This window comes from Falco cherrug, chromosome 10 (assembly GCF_023634085.1).
Source record: "Falco cherrug isolate bFalChe1 chromosome 10, bFalChe1.pri, whole genome shotgun sequence".
Classification (NCBI taxonomy): domain Eukaryota; kingdom Metazoa; phylum Chordata; class Aves; order Falconiformes; family Falconidae; genus Falco; species Falco cherrug.
Genome location: NC_073706.1, coordinates 25,324,002 through 25,345,731, shown reverse-complemented (window position 1 = coordinate 25,345,731; position 21,730 = coordinate 25,324,002). Strand labels below are relative to the sequence as shown.

At 36.7% G+C, this 21,730-nt stretch overlaps 1 long non-coding RNA gene across 3 annotated transcripts in view; it reads left to right on the top strand.

Moving 5' to 3' along the window:
* The window catches only part of LOC114015073 (uncharacterized), a 178,172-nt gene that overhangs the window by 147,646 nt on the left and 8,796 nt on the right, over nt 1-21,730 (top strand). For all 3 annotated transcript variants that reach the window (XR_003558829.2, XR_003558827.2, XR_003558828.2), the window contains exons 7-8: nt 14,382-14,466; nt 18,248-18,645. This is a non-coding gene — a long non-coding RNA (uncharacterized LOC114015073). The remainder of the gene's footprint in view (nt 1-14,381; nt 14,467-18,247; nt 18,646-21,730) is intronic.

Below are 21,730 nucleotides of genomic sequence, written 5' to 3'. Positions count from 1 at the left end.
GCCAGGTCATCTATGTTAGAGTGGCAATTGTCTTTGACATTAAACTGCACCTCAACCTGTTGGAATCCCCTCAGCTGACAGCCCTGAGGAGGCCAGCAGTTTGCCTTGGTGTACCTGTTAGCCGTTCCTCATTCACTTCCTAGACTGCCAAAAAGGGACCTTGTAATTCTTATGTATGTGTACAGGAAATCTCTGTATGTGTATATATATATCATCCCTTTTATATACATCACTAGCTTGTTTTAAATTAAAGGATACATATAGTTTTCTTCAGCTGAAATTAGTAGGCTGACATTTTGCTTTTTTTCTGTTCTGCACGTTTTGTGGTAACTAGGAATACAGATGTTTATGTTATATAAATGGTTATTTTTGTTTGGTTTTAGTGCTGTTTTACATTCCCATGGCAAGTGAAGTACCTGCACATGGTCTTTGTGAGGAAAGAAATGCATACGTTGTGCTTTCTAATCCTTCCACTCCTTGCCCTAAAATATGTGCAGTATGATCATAAGCTATTAAACAACTGATATTTTCCATCCTAGAATGTGTGCCGGTGGCTGGTAAAATAATCTTTTTATGCCTCTCTTATATCCTATGAGATTATTGTGGTAAGTATTTGGATTTAAGCACCAGGATATCGCTTTTAATGTTTTTGCTTGATTCAGAAGCCTCATTGTAAGCTGCTACATAGTACTTTTTCATATATTACTTAATATAATAGCAGAACTATTCCAGTAGGACATCATGACTACAGCGTGTGAGAAATTATATGGATATCTGTGACACGGGGTAATATATATAAAGCTGTGATATAGAGAAGGCAGACTTGATAGATCTCTTATTGTATTTCTGTATTAATGCAATCATAGAGGTTACTTTCTATAGAAGATGCTAAAGCTTGTTGAAAGACAGTGAATGGCAACTATTTAACCTTGGTTCCATTTAGCTGGATTCCAAGTAGGTCACTTGAGCTTGTAATATTTTAAACAGGTTTTGCTGTCTTTAGCTTGGTTTTCTTCAGCACTCTTTTTTAAAAAGACTTTTTCCTGATAAAAAGAAAAATTCACTGCCTTCACTCCTAATATTTTAGTTTTCACGATATTTTTCTTTTTAATAGCTGAATTGTGTCATTTATGTAGTCAAGGTGTTAGGTATGATCCAAACACCGCAGTACAGTTTTTCTCAAGAGTCATAACTGGGGGAGAGAAAGGGATGAATATATAAACATCAGAAACGATGGGTCACATATTGTCTGGGGTATTTAAGAGCATCAGTTGTGGCGTTCCTGGCTGGAGGCTGGAAGGAGGGCTGGATTTATTTAGAACAGTATCAGGACTCCTGTTTGCTTTGATACAGTCCTGATGTCACCCATATGTCAGTGGTTTAGCATGCGATATGGGACTTCAGGATCGAAGGGGAAGGTCTGAGCATAAAATTGATCATGTCCACGTGTGTGCAAACATATTCTATTTGGATATGAAATAATGTACATTCAACTGTACAGTTTAAACTCATTAAATTGTGGGATAATCAAACCTATAAAATTACAGTTTTCTTATGTAGAACACATAAGGGGACATCTTTAATGCCATAAGATCGTCTGGTACCTGGGCCTTTTTTTTTTTTTCAAACTCTAACTGATAAAGACTGTCTTTTCTCCATTACACATCACATTTACTCCTCTGAGATTAGCTTTAAGGATATCGATTTATGGAAAGACTTGTAAAATGAGTCTCTGAACTGACATTACATATTACAATGTTCAGAACATAATTCTGAAGAGAAACTGCCTTTTCAAAATTCAGCTTCTTTATGAGAGAATGCTTTTCGTGAGAACGCGTTCTTAGACCTGGATACAAATTTCAAGTGCAAATTAGAGGGACAATTGTTCATATTTCTGACTGCTGTTTGTCTTACAGCTATAAAAATTGCAGTTGTGGCTGATAACATTGCCTTGTTTCTTACTGCCATAAAGAAACAGTTTTGTTGCTTTCCTAAAGGAAGAGAAATATAAATTGTAAATAACGAGATTAGTTTTTCATGTTTATTCTTTTCATTATTAGCATCAACCATTTTAAATTTTCCATTAGTGTAACCTGCTAATCCTCAATGACTTTTAAAAGCCTGTTGTTTAACAAACTCTAAATTTCCAATTTTATGATAGGCAGGCACATACATATAGATATATACAGATATGTACAATAAGGAAGAACGTATTAATTTGTAAACAGAACTTACATATTTGTGTGTCTTAACAGCTTTCACTCTAACATTATGATTGTTTATGTAAGGCCCTTTCCACTATAGTATACCACCAGATGATTTCTTGAATTCTATCTAAAAATGTAAATAAACTATGTACTTTAGGTATGCTAACCAATACATTTTTTTTTCATCACCAAGCAATATATTTTTGCAAGTACATTTGTTTGTATTCTGAAATTGGAAAAATCCCCTTATGTAGCATTCCCATAGTCAAATGTTTACAAGGGCATAAGGAATATAAAACAAAGGCAATTTTTAGGATTTTGTTAAGATTCATGTTTATCACAGTGTGGACAAAAATGCAAAAAGAAGCATTTTCTTATCTATTCCTGTTACATTAGAAAAGTTCATGCCCTGCTCTTAGCATTTTCCAACACAGCTGTAGAGTAGTTTAAAGCCTATTTTTTAAATAAGTGATGCTCAATTTGTCTTTGATGATCCGCATGATTCAGGTGAGATGGGAGCACGGTCGGGCCCTTATTTGCATAAAAATTAATCACAGAAAAATGTAAATTGATAAAATTTTGCCTGGCTTTTCCCCCCTATTCGAGAACCCATGGATGGCTCCCAGAAGCAATCATCTCAGTATGGTGCCGCATTGGATGCTATACAAATGATCACATTTGTGTTGAATACTCACTCATTTAAATGTCAGCACTGATGGGGTGGTACATCACTAGAAAAAATGAAAAATAAATACACAGCAGCTGAAGACCATCAAATCTGTGGGCACTCTTTAGAGATATATGATCTAATGTGAAAAAATTGTACATTAATTATCCTTTTTTCAAAATGGTAATTGTTTTAGTATCACATCAGAAAAAAATCTGCAATTTATTTGGAATCAAACAAAAAACAGTAATGTTAAATACGTCATTACATCATTGTGTTTATTAGAAGGCTACAATTAATTCCTGAGGCTCCTTTGGTCTCCAGAACTGCATAAAATGAAACAAAAGAACATTGCTATTAATTTTCAAACACACTCTAATCCTGCAAGTAATTTGCCCAACCAAAATAAAGTAGTAACAATTCAGAACTGCAAACTTTGTAGTTTTATCTGCAATGTATTTTTTTTTTTTTAGTTTTCTACACTGCATATTTGCATGGCATTGCTCTTATAATAGGATCTCACAATCCTTGATGAATTTTTCATCTTTTCAAAGGCAGGAAATAATTTTCCCCATTTCATATATGTGTAACTGAAGCATAGGTATTGTAGAAAAATTGCAAAAGCTCCCAAGAGTAGGCAGCATGGAATGCAGCCCCTCTTGTAATTTTATTTTATAGACCTAAACATGCTTTTGCTTCCTTGTGGTGTTAATTTCACATGGGAGAGTAAATAAATTGTGTACCCTGGTTATGGCTCCAACTTTGTATTTCTAACTGAGCTAAATCCGGCACAGACAGAAGAAATAGTAGTTTACACTTTTTTTTTTTTTTTCTTCTTTTTTTTCCCCCCACCTTCTGGCTTTAAGAAGCAATCTCTAGAAAATTATAGCAACACAAGGACTTCGCCAATTTATAATCATCTGTAATAGGTCAGCCACAGTGCATTAGATCTTCAGGGGCTGGAATGCAGTATTTCAGCAATGCAGTCTGAGTCTGAACTGGAAGGAGAGATTTTAAAAGCCATTTATTATGCCTGCACTGGAGAGCTTTGAACATTAGTGCAATAAACATTGTAGGTTAATTTATTTTTTCTTTTTAATTTTTTTTTCTGTTTAGTGGGATCTGGCAGTAGTTGTGTATGTAAGTCTTCAGGGACAAGCCCCCACTATATTTCACATGCCTTACCTTCCATACCATTTACTGTGCCAGTATATTAAAAAATGTATGTAATGTACATTAAAGTACACCGTACTGTCATTTCACAGAACTCTTCTGACTTTTTGCAACTATGTTAAATGCAGAACAACAGTTCTACTTACAGGTAGAATAATATATTTTATGGGTTTTGTCTTGTATTGTTGAAGCCCATGATTCAAACCCTAGTTGCACTGAAATCAGTGGGAGTTTTGCCAATGATTTCAGTTCAGCAAGAATTTCAGTAAGGTTATGCATTATTTACTTTCTGAAAATGTAAAATGTAAGGTAGTTGTAGTTTTGTGAGTTAGTTGTATTTATATGCTGTAAATGATACTGTGTGGGATCGTGATACGTGGCTGTTGAAGGCCTGAGCAGTATCTGATAGCATAGGTGTGAATGCTGATTGGGTGCCTTTTGCTGTGGTTTGGGGGGGTTGTAGGGGGCATATGGATGGCCATTTAGCACCATACTGGAGGACTGAGATTACCATCCTTTACACTGTTCATGTAGATGCTTGTCAGTGTTGGCACTGTTATTGTATCCCTATTTTTCATATATTTCAGTTGAGCATTTAGGCTGCTTTTGTCCCCACTGGTCTATTTGGCATACTGGTGCTTCTCTTTTACTCCACTGTGTAACAACCGCCCTCATGCGGTTCCTTTGCCCTCATGCCTATGCGCTGTCCGATCATGCTTCTGTCCTTTACTATATTCCTGCTGCTACATTTAACTCTTAATTGATTGATATCAACAAGTGGCTACATATGCAACCTGGAGATAATTTATGAGAAAGAAACAGTTTAGACTATATGCAGCATGAAGGAATAAGTGCGTGTGGAGGAAACTGAGACTGGGAGCAGGAACATGACTGTTAGGAGGAGTATGTGAGTAGCACATAAGTGGTGCATGGATAGCAGATGTGCCACACAGTTTACTTGAGACTGTCTGCACGCCCAGACAGTTCCCTGAGATTCTGTGTGCTGAGTTTGTTTTCCACACTGTCAGCTCTCGCTGTTTGATACCTCCTTTCAACCTTACAGGAGTGGGTATGGCATCACCACTTCAGGTTGCCTCTCCACCCCGACCTTAGAAATGGAAAACGGGACAAAGCCACACACCAGGCTTGTCTGCCTTCCCCAGCAAAGCAGGGATGCCATCCCACCATCCCCAGCAAAGCAGGGATGCCATCCCACCATCCCCAGCAAAGCAGGGATGCCATCCCACCATCCCCAGCAAAGCAGGGATGCCATCCCCAGCGGGTACCCGCAGAGCTGTACCGTTCGGGGCAGCTTTGAGGATACCACGTATCACTCACAGACCTGCAGCCTAATGCAGTGTCTCTCCCTCAGCTATACGGGATTTCTCAGTGGAGTTTAACTCACAGCTATGGCAAGAAATAACAGGAAGATCTCAAAAGCTATGGCCTGTCCTAAAGATTTTCTTTATAGGTAAAAGGGAAAGGAATATTTTTTTCCTTTTGTTCTCCCTCAACCCCTGCATGCAGAGTCCAGAATGCCTTATTATTCAAGTCTATTTAGAGAGATATTTATAAGTAGCATAATTCTGGGTATGTGAAAAATACCATGGCTTCCAAGCTGAAGGGAAGTATTCATTTCCATCCGATTTCATGCAACTGCTATATTTCACAAATATTAAGCATAGCATATAATTTTGATGAATGGGTTTATTTCAGCTTGGATTTCTCAGACTATCTTTTCAAGCCTAATACAAAAAGTGACTGGATTTTTCCAGAGCACCTACAGTTCCTGATGTCTTCTAGGCTCCGCACTAAAGAGTCTTTGAAGATCTGATTACTCTTCACGATGGAACTGAGTGCAACTTTAAATACCAAGGTTTGAAACCTTTAGTCTGTATTAAACACAAAGAAACTAAGGGTGGAAAAAGAAAAAAATGTGCACTGCTGAGTGCAAGCTGAATAACTGAAAAAAAACCCTCACTTGTCCTTGGCAGTAAGTCCTAATCTGTTAATTTTTTTCATGTGTTTATTAAAGACGTGCAGATTAGGCTACTTTGAGTTCACAAAAGGATTATAGACAGTATCATATTCAAATTATATACTGCAGTGCAGCTTGCTTCATTGTGGCATTTGAAGGAATGTAATTCTTGATAGAAGACTTTTTTATACCTTAAAAGCTTGTATTTTTAATGCTTTATTTCATGCCTGCCTTTCCACAGAAAAAGAAATTCATGCTACTATCCCCATGTGAGGTAAACCTTCTCAGAAAATATAGAAGTGGGTTTTGTTTAGGTTTTTTTGAAGTAGTTATTTCACAGCTGGCTTTAAAAGAGGCCATTCTACCAAACAGGCATATCCACGTTTTGTTCAGAGTGCTTAAGCTCAAATTACTAAGGGGAAAAAATACTGTTCTGAAATTCATTCTACTGTCACCCAAATCAAGTCCCAAAGCATGTGGTTACCCTGATACTCTTCATATCCTATCACAGATTCTCTGATGGTCTTTTATCCCCCTTTCCCCTGGCTACTGGGAGTATATGTACCCAGCACGGCTTGTAGAAGTTTATTACTATCAGGAAGACAGATTGCACGTAATTACCTCCTCCTATTTGAAAAGGAAGTAAAGGAGAAGGTACTGTGAGTGCATCAGGAATGGCCGTAACTCAGAAACAGGTTAAAAAAAGACAAACACAAACTACCCAGCCTAACAAGGACTCTGGCGATGCAAAATCACTGCAAATTATAAACAGACACCGTAGCTGCTCAACTGTAACAAACCATTTGGTACAGGTGGGTGGGTGAATAGGTACTTGCTTGTTTCCCCCAAGCTACTCAGTCTGTAACGCTTCCCCCCTAGAAGAGCAGAACTAGATTCAAGATTTTTAGTAGTAATAGTCTAATTACATGAAATATGACAGATATGAATGAGTCCTTGAAAAAAATGGAACCAAGAGGAAAAGCTAGATTTTGTTGTTGTTTTTTATTTGCCAGGCACTGAAGACTGAAATAAAACCATGGAAAAATATTCTGGAAGGATAGCCTGGATTTTCTTTTGGTATGCATCACAAACTATAAATACAAATCCTCCGTGTACTGACTAGGATCTTCAGAAGTCCTCTTTGGTCCATTTCATATGATCAGGTACACTTAGGCATTTATTTTCAGGTTAGCTGTCAGTACTGATAATAATTTTTAAAGAAAGAAAAAAATCATCAATACCGTTACGAGACTTCTCACTTCAAAAATAGCCAGAAAAACTCATAATCCCGATTAAGCTATGAGTACTTAGATGGAATCAGATGGAAGACCATATTAATGATAGAAGCTCCTTACTTCCAGTAGTAAATTATATTATAGATAATTCTACTGAATGATTACCAGGGAGGTCAATGTATATGAACTAACCTCAGCCACCAACTTTCTGACCCTCGAGTAGCCTGCCCAACTCTCTCTCCCCTTTGACTAGGCAAAAGCTGTAGGACAGCTGTAGACCACTGCATCGTGTTCTCTGAGAAATGCTATCTTGCTTGCTTGAAAAATTATCCTGCGTTTTCTTAGTTTAGGTGTGCTGTCTGTCACATCATTCAGCAACTTTTAGTACATTCACTTCTTAGAGAGAACTGCATGCCTTGGAGTCTCAATTAGGTGAAGCCAATTCGCCCTTCTCGCTGGTGAGCAAAAGTCATGAACAGCCTCTACCAGCACAGTGATAATCAATATTTCTCTTCTTTTTCTTTTCGAGCGATGCAGTAGTGCAAACAAACCCAAAGAAATCAGCCCAGGCTCTATTAATTCCAGCCAGTTTGCCATCAAACGTCAGCAGTCTCATAGTGAAATCTGCCAAACGCCTACTATGGCTCTGCTAACTGGAGCAGATGTTTTTGAGAGGAGCCTTTTGGGTGTATTGTCCCAACGTGGCTGCACAGGCTGCAGTCAGCTACAGCTAGGCTCAGCCAAATTCAAAATTTGAAGTTGGATTGCCATTGGGAAATTAGCCCACACTCCAGTTCAGTGTGTTTAAATGGTTTTGAAATCAAAACAACGTCACTGCCAGGAGGTCCCATCTCTCAGACAATAGGGAGACAGTACACCAGCACAAGAACTCCAGCTGCTTTTGTCTTAAACAGCAGCCTAAATAAAAAGGCTTACTGTATGCCTGGGGTTTAACCTTTTAGGATTCAAACATGTCAGATTTGCAGCCTCTATTGTGTCGTTATTTTCTGCTAATGACATGCTGTCTCCCACTGGTGCCATATACCTTCTAAAATCACTAGTCACTTCTGAAATTTTAACCCCAAATATCTGCAAAGCGCTCTCCTGGTAGTAGTTTACTTGTATGCAGTTATCTTTCCCTGTTGGCTTTTCTCTTTTAATGTCCCTTCACTGTTCAAAACTAGTTCGTATGAGGTTAAAGAAAGAGATGGGATGTGTGATATCAATACTAGTTCCTGGCTGGTGTGTGAGAACTCTCTCTAGCTCTTAACTAGGAGACTGTCCTAAGCACAATTGAATATTCCATGGTAGGCTCAGCTTATTTTCCCCACGTGGAGTCAATATATAACATGTATGGATTTATTTCTTTTTTTTCCCCCCAGCAATTTCAAAAGAATCCTCGCTTCCCTAAAGGCTTGATTTAATCGAGCTCAAACCCCTAAATTTCAAAAATGTAAATTTCCTGTTTGAAAATTAAGGATTTTTTTTATGGCTCAAAAAATATGATCAGAGTTACTGTTACTACATGCTTTTCACCCATATGAAGGCTGGAAAGAAAACTCTGGAAATACTGCGTTTAGAGTTTGCCTTGAGTTTTGTGATTTCCATAGGCATACAGGTGTGTGGAAGAGATCCAGGGAGACCTGCTAGCCACTCAAAGCGTGAGTAATTTTATTTCACTTTCTTTAAGACAAATGCTAAACCTCCCCCCAACAATGGTAATCCTGCGATCTGTAATAAGCTGAATAAAAAATGAAATAATGTTAGCTGGCAGTAGCTGCGGTCCAAGAGCTAGAAAGCGCCTGTTAGAAGCGTTGTGTGAGTCACTGTCCCCACCTAGTGCTGGCTGCCAGGAACGAGACTGCGAAACCCTCGGTGGCAGGTGACACTACAGACGTGGGGGGGTCTGGAAGGATATCAATTCTTTTTCCGTATATATAGTTACTATAAACTGCAGTCATGAATTCATTATAGATTAAAATGTCAGCTTTTCATTTGTAATACACAAGGGTTATATATAGGCTAAAAAATGTCACCAGCTGTTGAAATTTCCCAGCCTCGTAGGGTTTTCTGCAAAGACCTTTCGGCATATAGTAGCGTGTTCGTTATTAGTAATGAACATGTTCATTAATAATAACATAGAAGACTTTGGCAGCGACTTCACAGAACCACGGATTGCCCTCATTGCTACTGTCTGGTTTGAGAGCCTCTTTCTAGTGCCGTTAGGAACAGAGGAAACAAAGATGAGGAGCAATTTTCAGCTGACAAAGTATAGAAATGGGTGAGTGTCTGATGCATTCTGGGCAGCGCTCTGAGTCGGGAGGAATGGGGGGCAATGCACAACTTAGTTCAAGGAATTAAAGCTGACAGAATTACACTACAACAGCTTTCTAACAGTGAAACAAATATATTACCTTTTTTACAACGTCTTTTGCTCCAATACCAAGCTAAAAAAAGAATTGCAAAATCAGTGTTGTCTCCATTACTTCCTCTACCAACCCAAGGAACCTTCCAACCTAAAAGCAAATTGTTGTGAAATAGCATTTATTCCTATGAATACAGCATCCACAAAGCATAACTTCAGCTGTCTTCCTAGCTCGAGAGAGATTATTTTGCAATAATTCCAGAAATGTGAAGACAAATGGGGTCTTCCATCTGCAACGCGTTTTAGGCTTTTAAACAAGTTGCTGTGAATTCTTATGACAAATTGCAACCTTGGCTTTGTATACGGAACCTAGCACAAGTAATTAGTTTGTCCCTTTTAAAGGAATTTGAGATGCATATAGGTGTGACTGGTGGACTCGTGAATTTTTGTGCTTTGGTACATACCCCAACAGCCTTTATTGTTTAGCGTAAGAGCGGACTGGGAGCTGTTATAAAATTTTATAGTGCTCTAAAAGGCTCAAAACAAGACTAAGCATCATGGTGTTTTGGTGGGTATGTTGTAAATGTTTAATTTCTTATTTTTAATTGTAAAAGTTATAACAATGAGGAAAATTCATCATAACTGTAGTTTTTATCTAACCTGCTTTTATCTCTTTGGATAATTTTAAACCCATGGGGTATTTTTTATTATGAAGTTTAATTAATTTGTCAAATCTTGCTCAAATTAGATATTGTCACGTCACCAGTTTTGTAGGACAGTTTATACACTCATGATTAACAACTTAAATCAAGATTAAGATTATAAATCTTTGCTGTGAGTTGGTTAAATAAGTCAAGATAAGAATAGTGATGAATTTCTTTTCATCATTAATTCAGACCTTGAGCATTATTTGGATCTAGTTTTATTGGTTATTATATAAAATATATGTTATTTTGTATATTTTATCCAGACTTCAGAGACAAAAAATTCTGGGACAAATGTTTTACTGAGTCTGAGCTATGACTCATCAGGGATGTCTAATGTAAGCATCCCAGTGTTATATTAGGTATTTTCCTGTATCTTCCACCCTGTGACAAATATGCAAAAACAATTAGCTATCAAAATGAACATAAACTAAAAATTGATGTAATAGCTCAAATAATTAAAATAACTTGTAAGGTTCATTTAAATCTCTGAGTTTGGCTGTACTGTCACGTGGACCTTTGGATTTCTCTAACACTGTCACGTAATGAATGATACATGGGTTAGTCTTCATTTTGCCTGGTCTGAGGATGCAGCTGTTTGATCCCATTGCAATTCTTGCTAGTCTTCTGGAATGAAACAACTAGGTCAGAGACCCTTATATTCCCCTTTCTGGGATTTGAAGAAAATGCCACTAATTTGCCACAGTATGTGTGAGTTGATAACCACAGGACTGCCTTCTAACCGTGTTTGTGACTGCGGCTTCCTATTGTAAACGTGTATGACACCGGAGTTTGGGCAGTCTCCAGCGACTGAACTGAGCTAAAGCCTAGCTCTCTGCCTTTCTGTATATTGGAAATGAAGGTATATAAATTAAAATCACCTAACAGAAGTTAAGCAAGGCCTTTAATTTCTGTCATCTGACAGAATTGCCTATCTACCCATCCAACAGTATCCCTGTCCTGGTTTTGGCTGGGTTAAAGTTAATGTACTTTTCAGTAGCTGGTGCAGTGCTGTGTTTTGTATTTGGTGTGAGAACAATGTTGATAACACGCTGATGTTTTTAGTTGTTGCTATGTAGTGTTTATACTAAGTCAAGGACTTTTCAGTTTCTCAGGCCCTGCCAGCGAGAAGGCTGGAGGGACACAAGAGACTGGGAGGGGACACAGCCAGGGCAGCTGACCTGAACTGACCAGAGGGATGGATATTCTATACGACAGAGCATCATGCTCAGTACAGAAACTGGGGGGAGCTGGCCAGGGTGGGCTGATCACTGCTGGGCATCAGTCAGTGGATGTGAAGCAATTGTATTGTGCATCGCTTTTTTTTTTCTTTTGAGTTTTATTCCTCTCTCCTTTTCATTACAATTGTTATCGTTATTATTGTTACATTTTATTTCAATTATTTAATTGTTCTTGTCTCAACCCATGAGTGTTACCTTTTCCCCCGGTTCTCCTCCCTACCTGACGGGGGTGGGGGGGGTGTGAGTGAGTGGCTGCATGGTACTTAGTTGCTGGCTGGGTGTAAACCATGACAATCCCATATGTACACCTTCCTTTGTGACCAAAGTTCTCAAATGTTCATAAACTAAAAGTAGTAGCCTGTAGCTGCTGTAGTGAGGGTGAGTAAGAGAGAAAGGAATGAGTAATTACAATTTGTCCTATCAGGGACTTACAAACTTATGACAACAACATAGACAATAAAAATTTCTGAGAAAACTTTGATGAATGAATGTTTCAAATGGCTTTCCAAAGCACACCTTTAAGAATATACTTATCTCTAGAGAAAGAAAATTATTTAAAACTGCAGTTGATGACCTGGGTCCTTATCTTGGCCATCTACACCAAAACTGATATGCTAGGCTCAGCAGGATGCTGTAGAGACTGACATTTTAAAAAAGTTTTTGTATGTTTAATTCTCATTGATTGCAATGGATTAATCTTCAAAAGTCAAGCTATAAATCAATTGAAGCAATAAATCCACACAATAAGGTCAGTATGCAGTATTCATAACCTCAATTAGATCACTTTCTTGTCCACCCCACTAAAGCCAGCAGTGTGATAGTGTGTGCTGTATAGGTTGCTATCAAGGACCGTCAGATCTCTAAAATAAGGTTGAATATAGCCATTGTACAATAATAATAATAATTAAAAAAAAATTCTAAAGGTCTGAATTTCAGTTGCCCTTCAGACAATTTTTTTTTTTTGTTGCTGCAAAACTTTATTTTTGAACAGTCAGTTTACACTTATTTGACTCTAATGTTAACAACAATGCTAAGGGGAGCTGAACTATGGTCACTTTCAAATGCATTTATGTCAGGTTAATTTTTTATAAGGGTTAGATTTTATGTTCGTTTCAACTGTTGACTTTCATTTCCTGCCAAAGTAGCAAATCTCTTTTGAATTTTGTAAAGAGATTTGATCAAATTCAATAAATACAATAGAAAAATGTTTCGGATAATTGGGAAAACGTGAGTTTAGTTATTTCTTTCTGCTTCCAGAACAGATTTCTTTTACTTCTCTAGAAGTAAAGTTGTCTTAGTTCCAGTTACTCTAACCTATAGTGAAGTGTGAAGATAAAAACAAAAGCACAATGAAATCTCATCTCTGTTAGCTTTGGCTCAGCACAAAAAACATAAAATAGATCCACAGGAATTTACTTCTTTTTTGTACCTAAATTGCAAAAAAACTCTAGGTGCTGCTTAGTAGAGTGCAGCATCTTCCAGCTATTGTTTGATCTGTGCTGTTGCAATGTTCTTTTATGAGCCTTTGTGACTATCCCCTGACCCCTTCATCCCATGTAAAGGCCATAGCAAGTGTACAGAATCTTCATGAGTTTTTCTTTGATATTCGCTAGCAGAAAGTTTTTTGGTTGATATTTCCTTAAGATCATTTACTTCAGATTGTCTTTGATTTTAAACGTGAGATGATGTTAAATTAATGTGATTTGCCTATCACTCTGTTTATTCCTCTACATCTAATACTTTCTTTAAAAAGTTTGCATGTCTGATGTCACAGATAAATTATATTCTAATTTGGAGATGATGTAATTTCTGAGGATTTAACTGAAACTTATCTATCTAAATCATATTTCAATAGAGAAAAGTGAGACTCTTAAACCCTGTAGAATTTCACAGAAACTCATAGAAGGGAAGAAAACATCTCTATTAATAAAAGACCCATATATGTCAAAGAAAAATGTGCCTCAACTTCAGCTTTGATTCCAGAGATTTCAAGGTGATTCAGGAGGAGTAGCTGAGGTACATCTCACTTTCAATGAACTTTCATGAACTTGAGATCTATAAGGTAAAAAAATCTGAAGGGAAATTTTAATATGCTGAATCTGTCTGTAAGTGGTCAGTATAGCTGACATTCTAAGACAACTCTGGCAGGACGTTCTATTAAGTCATTTGAGTGATAAATCAAATATAAGTTTAAGCACATGCATGAAATTGAGTATACTTCCATGGAATTTCTAAATCAGTTGTATAGCTGTGTGTCTAAGAAAGGGGGGCCCTCTTTTAAACAGGTACTGTAATTAAGGTACATTATAAAACTTAAATTGTTATTAGTGCTACTTCAAGCTGATAATACATACCAGCTGATCATTTCCTTTACCACACAATTTAATATTTACTATTTAACACTTTAACATTTGCTATTTAACACTTTAACATTTATTTTGTCATACATTTTCGCATCTCAGTGGTCTGTAACGTTAAGAAGCTATTTGAAGTGAAGCTCAAAAATGAAAGCTCAAATGGTGCTGGATGGAAATATGACATGATTCTTGCAAGTAAATTCAAGTGCACGTGATCAGCTGCGGAATCAGGGGGTTGTTACAGTTCAGGTTGTGTTTTCAAAAGATCTGTGGAAGCTGTACCTGAACATCTCCTTCAGCGTGGAATGCAGGCTTCAGGCCTCACAATCCAGACTTTCAACTTGTCCACCTATATTTGCACAATACACATGGTGAAAGAATGGAAGAAATTTTACTTTCACTCCTTAATAATAATTTTCTTTTGTAATTTGCTAAAACTTAACTATATTTTCAGATGGTTGTGAGAGGAAAAGCATGAAGGGAGAATGAAATCTGACCCATGGACACTTTCCAAAGTAGAGAGTCCCTTGTGGAACAAGGTAATGTCCATATTGCCCATCCTTCCAAATGGAAAATTTAGTGCAATAATTGCAGCACAAGAAGAAATCGCTTTTATGGTAGTTATACTTTATGCTAAATCTATCAGCAGAGTAGGTCTAATTTGCTGTGCAGACATATCCTGTGAAGGTTGCCATTTGAAAAAGAATAAATGAAAATAGTTTGGGGTTTTGATAAATCACAAGAAATATAACGAAGCTTTGGGATTTCCTCTGTTGACCTTTAATGTTGAAACACCAAGTTTTCAGAGACTGCTGTTTCCATATCAGCATGATACTGAGTGTTTAGGTTTTTAGAGAAACCTTTTTTCCCATTGTTTATTTCATCAATGTTCTCCTATAAATCAGGTAAAGTCATCAATAAAATAAGTACTTTATTAGTACAGAATGAATTTAGCCCACTGATATCCTTTCATGCCTGTAGCGATTATTTGCTTTTAACAACTTTATATTTTTTTAATATACCTAATAATCTTAAATTACAGCAACAGCAGTTTTATTGCTTGAAGAATGCAGACCGTTTTTAGTCACATTGACATACTTGTTGCAATTACTAATCAAGTACAACTTTGAGTGTCTTAGGGTGACATAACTGGACTCAAAACTATGAAATTTTACATCTGTATTAAATCTAGACTTGATAGATTAACTTTACTCAATAAAATAATTAATCAGGAATGGAATCAAAAGTTGTCTGCTTGAGTAAGTAACTGTTATCTGTCAGGCTATGTAGTTTTAGTAGCCTTCACATGCTAAAACATCTATTCAAATAGAGGTAAAAATATTACATGAGGGAAAGGAAAGGAGACAGTAATGATTTATCTATGCTCAACACTCATTGAAGAAGGGGGAAAATGCCAGTCACATCAAAATGTTTAAAATAGTCAGATGCATTTCTAATAGTACGTTCCACCAGGGATGTTGCACAGTTACTTCTGATCATAAAATTAGAAAGCAAAATATTCTGCAAGATAGTATAACCCTAATCCTGCAAGCCAAGGGAACTCTTCAGGGTAGTGATGTTCGGAAAGGCATTTGCTGTTTGCAGAATGAAGGTCATACATAAGGCGTGATAGATCCTGTGAAATACTTATTTTGAAACTTCAGATGGTTTTGCATGTTCATTGCTTCCAAGGTTGAGAAGCTAGAAACGTTTATCTTTGTCAGCCTGTGTGTTCTTGTATATCAGGTGTCATTGCTCCAGATAAACATTTACAATATACTTGTGTGAGGTTAACTTTGAATATACACAGCATTCTCTGCAAGACACTAAGTCGAAGCAGAAATTGAGGTTTGTTGAAGCAAATGTATCAAATTCAAGTAATGTTTTGCTCTTTCACTAAAAGCATTTTTACCAGCCACTTGAAGTACTGCTCACCCTTAGCAGCCCATTCACTACAGAAGTCCCCAGTCAACAAGTCTTACGGCTTTATGCCTGTGAAACTGCAGGTTTGATGTAATGGGGACAAAAGCAATGCCATCAGCTATTATTGGCTGAGCTATCACATATGTGTTAAAAAGACAATAAGGAGACAGTAATTCCTTTTAATAGTGGTATAAAATTAATGTCTTTGGACACAGTTAACTTTAACTTGAGTACATCTTCAACCAGGAAAAAAACCAAAAGAGTTATCCGTAATTTAATCAGAAACTTCCTGCAAAAACCACAGTGCAAAAGTCACTTTTTATTTTTTTATTATGTAATGAATTAATTTCTTAGTGCTAGCTCAGAAATGAATGTTTTCTTCATTCATAGCTTTTGGAAAAAGTTTCTCATGTTTAACTGTCTTGGTCAAAACTAAGACGACGTGTTTGTTGTTGTGTTAGTGGCCCTGGAAAGATAAAAAGGATAAAATAGAGGTTTATGTGATGGTTTTATTAAGTTCAGCTTTGGATCTTTATAAAGAAGGATAAGCAATACTTGAAGAAACATGTGAATTATTTAAATAATTGTCCTTGTTGGCAATTACCTTATCCTGTAATAACTAACACACTGACAAACGATTTAATGGTGATCACTAGGACTGTCCTGTCAATGGTTTTTGCAGCCAGCCATTTAAATTACACATCAACTCTAAAGAAGTTATTTCAGTATCTCTTAGCAAAACATTAAAAACTTATTTGATCTACTATATAGAAGATATTTTTAAACAAGAGGATAACAAACCACATTTTATGTTGTAATTTTATGTGAAAAGGGATAATGTGTATGCCATGAAAAACTTAGATGTAAAGAATAAGTTAAATACAGTTTCTCATATTGTTAGCAGAGATGTTACCTTTTGACCTTCCTTTTGAGATTTTTTTAGAATATTTGATCCTTCTGATAATAGTTTAATATTACTTCCTTCACATTGATTAAATACACTTCATACATCACTGAACAATGAGTAACATTCAAATAAGGCTGTCCACTGAACTGCCTGCAAAAATGATAAAGTAAAAAATTAATCTCCAAAGTAAAGTCAAGCCTGAAATTGAAATCTTTGATGCATACATTTCATAATTAGTTCATTCTGCTATATCTAAAATGCAAATACAGTGCTCTTAAAATAATTCAGATCATCTTGCATGGTGCATTAATGAATTGTTCTAGCTTCTGCACCTCTGACTTCAACAGATTCTGGAGTCATTTGACTTTGTTGACATTTTCTTTGTTAAGTTGCTGATTTTTCTTTTTTATAAGGTTACTTAGAATGGTGCTTCTTTATCTCTTGTGCTGCTCTAACATTTGTTTCAGTCAGTGGATCCACCTACATGTCAAGGAAAAAGAATTTCACAGAATATGTGCAGAATCAAGGCATATAAGGGTATAGCTGAAAAAGCCACCCCATTGCTCTCTCATCAGTGACCATTGTAACCTTTTTTTAATGGTCCATCTGTTTGTGGGACAATTGTCTAAACCAGAACAGTGGAATTATCCTGTCATGAGGGGTTTTTCTGTGCATGGTTTTTATTTTTATTTGTATTTACATATTTTAGCTTGGGTCATTTTTCTCGATTTAGTAGGCAACCCCAGGAGCATTAAGCAGGTAGAAGCAAGTGGTTGAGAATGGGCAGAAATGTTGTAGCCGCACCATGCATTACCAGAAATCTTCTGGCATGTACGGTGCTCTTTTTGCATTCCTGCAGTGATCTTGAGTGATAATGTAAGAAATAGGACATATTTCTTATCTTTTGGCTTTTCTTGGCTTAATTTGTGTGGAGGTTTTCAAGATCAAGTTTTGAACATACGCCCCTGAATCTCGCTTAGATGTCTCTATTGTCCTCTGGATCTGGCTGAGTATCTCTTTTATGTGAAAGTGCCTGACTAGTTATCAGGCTCAAACCTTGCAAGATGTTGGGAACTGAAGGGTTAAGTCATAAGCAGCACCTGTATTAAAATAATAAGCAGATAGTAATATTCCTTGTGTGTTACTTCTAAGACAATAAATCGTTATATTAAAGGGTAACATAATGCAAATAAATGATGCAACATTACTGATGAGCTGAAGGAAAATAAATCTTAGCGTTTACCCCAAAGGACATGGCCACCTTTACCATACAAAAATAAGTCTTCTGAAGAAAATGTGACAATTCATCTTATGAAAAACATCTAAGCAAAAAAATAATTACTAAAAGGAATTTTTAATGCTTATGAAACATCAACACTCTCATATACTCCGAGAAAACCCATACATAAGCTACAGTACAAATGTGCTATCTTACTTTACATGTCTGTTTCTTATTTAGCCTGGCTGTAAAAAAAGCATTTATTTCACAGATGTTCTCCTGCAACTTAACAAAACACTGTTCAAGATCATGGTGGAAAGCTGCACAGAGCAGGTGGTATAAAAGTTGTCATCTTTTAAATGTATGTGTAACTTGTATAACATCAGTAAAAGGTAAGCATATTGATAGAGTACAGGCACAGCAGAAAATCAGGATGAAAATACTTAGAGATGGCTAGAATAGTCAGATCTCACTCATGATGTACATCTAGAATAATCACGTAATTTTGCTAGTATCTGTATCAGAATTTATCTTCAAGTCTGGGGTTTAGGATACAGACAGAGGGAAAAACCATGACCAAGTCATGACCAGATCTTAAAAGTTCAGAAAGCATCCTGGAGGACATGAAGTTGGGATCAATGTTCAAAATTATCACATTTCCTTCAAAAAGTGAGATTCATACTGATTTTTATATGATAATACAAGTTCATTTTTGTCAGTACTCTAGCCATGTTTTGTAGCTAACCCTTCACAATGGTACAAAATAGTTTCTAGTGAGAAGTGTGTGTATCTCTGTATTCATAGTGAGTTGCAGAAGTACAAGGCAAGTGCAGCTGGGGCCAGACGTTCTGTTCTGCTTCTGGGGAAGAAAAAAATTAAATAAGGAGATAGAGGAAGAAAAAGGAGAAAAAAGTGACAATATGGAAAATAATTTAGATTATTATTTGTAAGTTATCTGGAGCTATCATATTAGCAGCTGTGATCCATAGACTTTGGCATAACAGAGATGTATCTAAAATACTTTAAAGGCAGAGACATATAGATTACGTACTATCATGGTATTTCTACAGTGCCTATCCACAAAAACTAACTTTTACCTAATGAGGCTAATCTTCCTAGGCTGCCTCAATGCTTGATACAGTAATTCAGTGCCCAATGGACAAATCATAATAGGAAGCCCGTTTTTGCTGGTAGTGGATTTGCACACATAAATTTAGCCTTTGTGGATCAAAGCGCTGTGGACACTGATGAGACTGTGCTGCCCATGTTTGCAGACAAGGCATTTTGCTTGTGCCTTTTGGAGATAACACACCATGAACAAAAAATAACAAGACCAAGCTGGCATCAGCGTTGAGCTATTTGTAGTTTCACATGCTAAGTAATACTATTTGTCAGCTTTCCAAGAAGTTACAGATTAAAACTAAAGGGAATGAAATAAGGTATGATTTGGAATAAAGAACTAGCAGAAGACTGAGAAAGAATGGAAAGGGTGAGGATGGGTAAGTTAAAGCAGGAGATTTTTAATCAAAAAGTCAGAATTGGAATGAGTGAAAAGTGCTTTTGAGAGAATGGGCTGAACTTGCAGTGGTCACAGATTTTTTACTTTCCTTTTGAGAAATCTAGTTTGCTCCATCTCCTGTCCCATCACATGTGTGTCTGTAAGGACTCAAAAGCAAAGTTTCAAATGCAGATGATTGAGTTTGAGAGGCCCACAGTCCTCCTAAAGGCAATCAAATTTCTCTAGTCTTCTGTATCTTCATATACCACTGGTGTGTGACTTATTGGTAAAACAAGAATACAGTACAGCTTGACCTGAGAAATTAAATTGTGCAAGCTAATTGGAATAAACTGTGAGTAAAGCAGAAGACTGTAGATGCCATACATCTTACTTGGAGTTGGAGGATTTTTGTTTTGCATGGGGTTTTTTTTTTGTTTTGCTTATTTTTTTGGCTATGAAAAGACTACGTAGTGAGGCTAAGTATCTGGGTGGAAAAAAAAAACAGGAAAATTTTAATATATATCAATAAAAAGCCTTTCTTAGATATTACGTATGAGAAATTTAGAAAGAGCACATGTTAGAATAAACTTAACATTCTTTCCAGGTTCTGTATTGCAAATTCTAAATTGGTTCCACAATAGTCACCTCAGGCCATTTGTTTCATTATAGAATCAAGGTAAGAGTCAAGGATTTTTAAGTAGCAGTGACAGCACTAAAAGTGCTGTTGTTTCTCAGCAGCCCAGCGGTTATCCACCCCAACAGTTAATCCCTAACAACTAAAGAAATCACCTTTTCCTCATTTCCTGTAATTCCTCAACCAACCCCATTACTAAAAAATAGAAGTATTATGCTTGCTTCACATTTTATCATGTAAGTTCATTGAAATTCATTAAGCTTCTCTAGTGTGAGACAGGAGTAGCCCAGCTTTTTCTGAAAACAATTTAATTATTGTAAGAGTAGAGGTGCGCAGAGGGCAATGAAATTGGTGTAACAGCAGGTGGAAAGTAGCTGCGCTTACTGCATGGAGCAACAGATGGCGCTATTCTCTTATCTGTTAGGGGAGTTCAGTCTGGTATCCCGCTTTAAAACAATTCGAAATCGTATATTGGCAATTATTGAAATCCAGCAGAAAATAGTTTTTCAGAAACTCAGTGCATATGTTACTTATGGAGAAATGTTAATTTTAGAAGTAGATTACACTGTACCCCCCCCGTCTTTTACATATCCAGAATTGAAATATAAAAACATCCCAAAGCCTTTCCCTGCTAAAATCACTGAGTTTAATTACTCTGTGGCCTTTGAGCCCAGAAGGTGATATGATGTGAAAGTACCAGGACAAAGATGCTCCCCAAGGAACGTTGTTAATGCAAGGGATTTTACCTGTTTAGAAAAGATGCAGCAGGCAGGTCTGTGAGAGGTGAAGAGGCTAATTTTGCTACTTGCTGAAAAAGACTCCATAAATTTCCTGTGCAGCAACTGCACAGGTACTTGGCCTTTGCATGTGAAGGCGAGGAGGCAGCTCTTAGCAAAATGAAAGAACTCATGCTGCCTGTGAGCCCTTGGGGTACCCATAGAAACACTACGAGACCGTGACTTCCTTAAATATTCAACTGGTAGGTGCCCATGTGAATTGCCCTAATTTCTACTGGCTTGTCCATAAAGCAAACCAACTGGGAGATCAATCTTTTAGCCAGTTTTTCTCTAGTATTTGAAATTAATAAAAAGTGAGCTTCTCCTGTCTTTAATGTAGAGAGGATAGTAAATCATACGTGGGACTAACACTGCTCCACAGCCAAATTCCTGCCACATCAGAAACTATGCTGGGCTCTAGTTCCTAGAAAGGATTCTTCGTGCATTAAGATACTACTACTGGAGAAAAAAAATAAATGTATATACACACACACACACACACGCGTATAAAAATTAATCCTTAGATGAAATCCTGAGTGTACTAGAGAAAAAAACCTGCCATTCACTGTAGAATACTTATTTCTCCACTTTGCATAACATACAGGTATACCTTTTATTTTTATTTTTTTTTAAATTTTTTTAAGCGACTCACATACAGAGTCAAACTGTAAAGCAGATTCTTGCTTTTTAAAATACAAATACTCCTGGCAAGAAAGTGTTGATGAATTTAATGCTAGGCTGGATCCCTAAAAGGGGAGAATGAAGTATCATTTGAAGATGAATTGCTAAAAAACACAAAACAATGATAGCTTTATACTTTCTTTGGAATGTTTTCCCATCTGTTTC